The sequence below is a fragment of the Polyodon spathula genome, chromosome 4, assembly GCF_017654505.1.
Source record: "Polyodon spathula isolate WHYD16114869_AA chromosome 4, ASM1765450v1, whole genome shotgun sequence".
Classification (NCBI taxonomy): domain Eukaryota; kingdom Metazoa; phylum Chordata; class Actinopteri; order Acipenseriformes; family Polyodontidae; genus Polyodon; species Polyodon spathula.
The window spans coordinates 31,900,171-31,907,396 of NC_054537.1; positions in this window are offsets into that span (position 1 = coordinate 31,900,171).

The following is a 7,226-nucleotide window of genomic DNA, read 5'->3' on the forward strand; positions in this document are numbered from 1 at the left end:
TGCTATTGCTATTGTATAGCAGTTTCATAAATTCTAGATTTTACAACAAGCTTGATTAGCCCCAGTGTGAAGTTCAGGTTTGTCTTATAAAACTTATACTACTAAAACCAAGAATGAATGAAACTGCTATGCAATGGGAGTCTTATTTTCATCCCTGATACATATGTGTACATATACATATCTAATTATTTTTATTTTGCTTCCTCATTGTGAAACTTGTTGCTGGTGCTGAGCAACAATTCTGTCAAGACGTGAAGGTATCTTCTCCCAGCTCACACGCATGTCATGGTCAATATTCCTCCTGGCTCAGTACTTTGTTTTCATCAATGTCATGGCTGAAAATCCTATTTTGTATAAGTAAGTTGTACTGAATGAGACCAACACTTTCAGTGCTGCAGAAGAAGCAGTGCTGTATTCATCGGAGTGCTCAAACCAAAATGTCTCCAGTGGTATTTTCACTGAACTTGGTTCTGAGGGAGCTTTCTGATGAAATGTCAATGAGCTCTTCTAACAGCTATGATAGGACAGAGGGTGGCAGTTTAGCTCCAGTATTCTCACTAATGGGTATGTAGCCCACAGGGGTGTAGTGGCTTGTTCTGTCGTGAGTTCAGAAAATATTACATTTGTTGAATAGACAATGACAGATTAGTTCCTGAATGAGCTCAAACATATAAGTATTCCCCCACAGACACAAACTTTCTAGAGTTCCTTTTGAATGTGTCAATTCGTTCATGCTGGGAAATAAAATGAGTGCTCCCATCTTGCATAGTTTTATTCAGCTTATTCATTTCACTGAATATGTCTGCGAGGTAACCCAGTTTTGCCAGCCACACGTCATCTTTCAGCACTTCGGCAAGTTCAGCTTTCAGATAAGAAAGCACATAACTCTTCCTTCAGATTAAATATATACTGGTAAGCCATTCTGCCTGGTGATAGCCATCGCACCTCTGTATGCATGAGCAGAATGGTGCTCTGCGCCCACTTCCTCACAAAGTGCAACAAAACACTTGGAGTTCGTTGCTCTGGATTTAATAAAATTAATGAATGTTACCACTGTGTTCAGAACACTGTGAAGACCTGGTTCAATATCTTTCGCAACAAGAGCCTCTCGGTGTAAAAAGCAATGTGTTCAAACAGCTCAAGGTGCAACAGCTTTTATGTTTTGCACAATACCAGAATGCTTTGCGATGATAGCTGCAGCACCATCAGTGCAGCCCCCAATGCAAAGTCCAGCTGATTTCTGCTGAAGTCATAAAACAGTTTGAAAATATCGTCGTTTTTTGCTTTAGCAAGTTTCAGCATCACTATGTACGATGACACTAGAAGATTTTTATCTGCGGTAGTTGTAGATTTCATTATGGCTTTTGTACCAAGCAGTTCCTTAGCTTTTCGCTAAAAAAAAAAAGAATGCTGTTTGTTTTTATATATTTCATTAAATGTCTCTGTAATTTGGAGGGTTTCAAACACTCATTGGACAGTACTTGTGCACAAATAACACACTGTGTTTGAGGTAAATCTCCACTTCCAGCACAAATAAAACCAGAATTCAAGTAACTGTCTTCTTATGTCCTTAATTTTTCAGGGTTAAAAACAGCTTTGTGTTTTTTTACTCACAACACCACCTAATCGCTGTTCTTCAGCCATTTCTGTTGATCTTGTTGAAGGAAGTTTTGCATAATCATTCTGCGGGTTTATTGTTTTCGTGCTGACGGTTGAATTAAAAACGTATCCATATATGATATTTATTGTGTGTGTTTCCAGCGATTTCTCTTCTGCTTTGTTATCTGTCATGCTCCTGCTGAAAAGGTTCTATTACACCATACGAAACCTGAGAATGTGTTTTGCGCATGCTCATGACATGCTGAAGCTAATAGGTTTCAGCGTGTCATAAGCATGAAGGGAAAATAATACATTCTCTGGTTTATTTTTGGAAGACCCCTTGAAACCCCCTTAAGGCCCCCTAGGGGAAAAAAAAACTATGGAGATAGCAATATTTTCACAGTATTTGTAGGCAAATAAATTAAGCATTTTATAATAGCAGCCATTACAGGTATGAAATGCATACTAATGCACACAATCTGCAAATTCCCATTGATAAAATATTGCACAATGCTGTTCTCTATCTGGAACTACAATAAGAAGTATTCATAGATGATACTTTTGTGATTTCATATATTATGGTAATTGTCATGCAATATCAAACTGCAAGGACCCTTGCAGATCTGCAGGTGTGACATTAGAGTTGATAATTGTGATCAGTATGATAGATTGGGATAGATTGGCCACTGACACTTAGGCAACCTGCACACAATGTGACCCTTGTCTTCAGATGTTTTAGAGATGTTACAAATCTGTTTGAAAAACTGACTTTCAGTTAGGGGTGAAATATCTTACAGCATCTGTAAAATAATAATTTAAAAAAAGTGTTACGATTAGAAGCCTTTGCTTATAAGGCGCTGAGGCAGTTCTGGAAAATGAAAAATAAAAGAAAAAATTATGAAAGCTTCTAATGTTGTATTATTTTAATATTTATTCCTTATTTATGATGTATTGATTGAGTTATGTCAGTTGTCTGTACATTGAGAACTTATGAGCTCAGTCAACCTACCAAGAGAATTCTTTACTAACCGTTCTTGCCAAAACCAGAAATAGACTTGCTTGTTCATCGACAATGATGTCCAGAACAGGGTTTGTTGGAATGGATAACACAATCCAAACTCTGCCATCTACAGATTCAGTCTGTGCTTATTTTATGTGTATTTAATACATATCTTATCTTGGACTATACAGTAGATAAATGGACATAAGTAAAACCTGTGGTAATGGCATATATAATAACACAATGACATATATAATAACATATGTCACTTCCTAGCTGTTCCAGACCAGTGGCCTGTATTTAGCAGGGTGTCTGATTTCAGTATTTCCAAGAAAGTTGCTAACTACGTTTTTTTTTTTTTTTTTTAAATTATGGTATTATTTAATGTCCATATCTTGTGGTGAAAGCTTTATGTCATAACATATACTGAATTTGAATGAAACATTTTAAAGCTTTTCTGGTAAACAACCACTAGGACTAATACAATGACAAGCTCCAACAGGTTTTGTAATATGTTTACACACGACTTAAGCTTTTAAAGTGCAGTTGAACAAAGGGTTCTGTTTGTGCTCTGAATGGCATGGCTGCGTATTGAAGGATGGCACATTTACGATCCAGCGCATTGAAAGAAGAATACAAAGATGCTAATTTACAGCTGCAGTCTATCCAATCTGTTGATGGCAGCATACTAAAATAGCCTTTGTTCATAAATAATAAGGCATGTGAAATGTACTTCATATTAAAAAAAAAAGTATGAAAATAAAAGAATGTGTGTGTGTGTATATATATATATATATATATATATATATATATATATATATATATATATATATATATATATATATATATATATATTGTGATGATGTGTATGTACCAAACGTCAATTTGGAGGCTTTTGGACCCTGGGGCTAGCCACACACATTGTATGATGACGAATGTAACAATTGCTTAATTGTATAGTTAAGGTAACAATTGCTTAATTGTATAGTTAATTGCTTAATTGTATAGTTAAGGTAACAATTGCTTAATTGTGTATTTAATGGGCAAATGCTGATCAGATGTGAGTGATCAAGTTGGGGTTAAAAAGGTTTTCAGTTGGTGTGTTCAGGGGAGAGGGTTGAAACGGAGAGCGAGGAAAGAAACTGATCGGTGGAAAGGTGTGTCGAAACAAAGGTACGAGTTCTGACAAAAGTGCTTGAATGTGATTTGGTTTAGGTGATTTATGGAATTGATTTAAACAGGGGAACAGGCTTACCCTGCCCTGCATTAGATAGAACTACTATTAACCAGTTTAATTAGCGCCTAAAGAAGGGCTAGGTTTTGTTTTATGTTTTTGTTTGTTTATAACTTCTGTTTGCTAATAAACGTACGCCACGGCGTTTACAGAGCACTTCCATTGCGTCGTGTAATAATTAAAGAAACAGACACCTGTTTGAAAGAACAACGTGGACTCCGGCTGAAAAGGTCAGAGTACATCACATTTGGTACCAGAAGTGGGGCTCTGTTTTTTTTTTTGAGTGAGAACCCCTCAACATGGAAGAGTTACTTAAAACAGTTATACAGGCAACGACAGCGCAGCAACATGCCACAGCGGCTTTACAGGAGCATACCAAAGTCCTGGCAGAACAAGCGGCGCAGGATCGTCAAGAATGGAGACAACTATGGAGCCAGATGAATTCTGGAGACCGGGTGGGAGCAGCTTCTGAGGGACCACGTCCTATACGAGCTAGTCATGTTTTACAGAAAATGAACCCAGCCGATGACGTGGAAGCTTACCTTTTGGCTTTCGAAAGGACCGCCGAGCGAGAGGCTTGGCCACCTGAACAGTGGGCAGGCATTGTTGCGCCGTTTTTGAGTGGAGAGGCTCAAAAAGCTTATTTTGATTTGGAGCTAACAGAAGCAGCTAATTATAATCTTCTGAAAGCTGAGATTTTAGCAAGAGCGGGGGTCACCGCAGCGGTGAGGGCTCAACGCTTTCACGCTTGGAAATATGAAGATGGAAAAGCACCAAGGTCACAGCTATTTGACTTAATCCACTTAGCCCGTAGGTGGCTTCAACCCGAGAAGAATAGCTCAGCGCGGGTTGTGGAAATACTGGTCCTGGACCATTATCTAAGAAGCCTTCCAGTGGGTTTACGAAAATGGGTGGCACAGGGCAGTCCAAGCACTGCAGATGAACTAATCGCTCTGGTCGAGCGCCAACTCACTGCCCTGGAAATTGCCCAGCCCACATTTCGTTTTGCCAAAAGCAACTGGCGCCCCTCAAGCCCGAAACAACGCACCGCCGAGAATCCCGGTAAGAATGTGTGGGAAAAAGGGGGCGCTGAAGAGCGGTCTAGAACTGTGAAGGGACCTTGGGCAGGGGAGAATAAATTGTTTGAAATGCAGAATTTTCCGTATAACAGTGTGCAATGTTTTAAATGTAATGGTTGGGGGCACATTGCCAGAAATTGTCCCGAAAGGGAGAAGGTAGAGTCAATGGACTGTCATGTGGTTACTACGGTAAATAACTTATTTTCATGCAGTTCACCAAAAACAGAGTATGTGGTTGCTGTTAAAATAGGGGATAAAAGCACAGTAGCTTTATTAGATTCAGGCTGTGGGCAGAGCTTGATATCCGCTGACCTGGTGGGGGAACACTTTTCTATAGACCAGGCGGGGGTACGAATAATGTGCATTCACGGTGATATTAAAACCTACCCAGCCACCACCGTAAATCTAAAAATAGGTTCCCAGGAAGTAAAGTTAAAAGTGGGGGTGTTACCTAGGCTTCCTTATCCAGTGATTGTAGGTCGTGATTGTACCGAATTTGCTCGCTTAGTACAGTTACGAGAGGTTTTTGTTGCCAGTAAGGAGTCGGGGCCATCTAGTGGCCAGGACCAAGAATTGTCTGAGTTGTTTCCGTTTGACGAGGAGGTACTAGCTGAACCTGGAAAAACTAGGAAGACACGAAGTCAAAAGTGTAGGACCCAAGCTAAGCCGCAAAGGCTCCCTGGGGGGAAGTATACAAGCAAAAGTACAGATCCCCAAAAGCGTGCAGGGCAGCCTAACAGGGAATCTGAGTCACGGGGAAATTTAGAAGATAACCTCCCCGAGATGTGGGAGGAGCTAGCAGTGTCTACTTTTGACTTCAAACGGGAACAAGTAGAAGATAAAATCTTACAATATGCCTTTAATCAAGCTGTGGTACCGGACGAATGTTATTGGGAAAATAGGGACACTGTGACTGTACCCCATTTCATTGTTAAAAATGATCTCTTGTATCGGGTCACTAGAACTGAATGTGGGGAGTGGTTAGAACAGTTACTGGTGCCAAGTAAGTTTAAAAGTTTAATACTACAGCTGGCACACAGCCATCTGTTAGGAGGGCATTTAGGCACACAGAAAACCAGAGACCGGGTAATGATGCGGTTTCATTGGCCGGGAGTCTATAAAGATGTAGAGCGGTTTTGTATAGCTTGCCCAGAATGTCAACTAGTCGCTGGCAGGAAACCTACTCGAGCCCCGCTAGTCCCGTTACCTGTCATAGACGTGCCATTTGAGAGAGTGGGAATGGACTTAATTGGGCCCCTGGAAAAGTCTAAAACAGGGTTCCAGTACATTCTGGTCATTGTGGATTATGCCACTAGATACCCAGAGGCTATACCGTTAAGGAATACTAATTCAATGAACATAGCACAAGCGCTGATACAGGTCTTTTCTAGGGTCGGTTTCCCTAAAGAGATCCTTACCGACCAAGGGACCCCCTTTATGTCCATAGTTATGAAAGAGATGTGTAAGTTGTGCAAAGTAAAAAAAATTACTACCTCTGTTCACCACCCACAAACGGATGGTTTGGTGGAACGGTTTAATAAAACGTTAAAACAAATGATAAAAAAGGTAATGCGCATAGATGGCAAAGACTGGGATAGTTTTCTTCCTTATCTTATGTTCGCTATCAGAGAGGTTCCTCAAGCGTCGACTGGGTTTTCCCCGTTTGAATTGTTGTATGGGAGACAGCCGAGGGGAATCTTAGATGTTGTCAAAGAAGTGTGGGAGGGGACACCACCTAGAGGGGACAATCTGGTTGAGTATGTATTAAAAATGAGAGATAGAATGGAAAAGGTCAGCAGGCTGGTGAATGAAAATCTGGTCAGAGCACAAGAACTACAAAAGACGTCGTATAACGCCGGTGCTCGTTTAAGAGAGTTTAAAGTTGGAGACAAAGTGTTAGTTTTGCTGCCTTCACATGCACACAAGTTTTTGGCTAAATGGCAGGGACCTTTCCAAATAGTGGAGAAGTTAAGTAATGTAAACTATAAGGTGTGCCAGACAGGGAAAAGGAAACCATACCAGATTTACCATGTCAATCTGCTGAAACCGTGGGTAGACAGGGAACCTTTAGTAGGCACAGTACAGTATGAAGATTTAGAACTGGGTCCTGAGTTGCCGGGCACGACAAGTGTAACTGAAATAAAAATTGGTAAACACTTGACTGCGGAACAGAGTACTAAAATTGAAGAACTAATTAATAGATATGACGACGTGTTCTCAGACTTGCCAGGGAGAACTAATCTTATATCCCATAGTATTATTACCCCTGTGGGAGCCCGAGTCAGAATGAAACCATTTCGAATTCCAGAGTCAA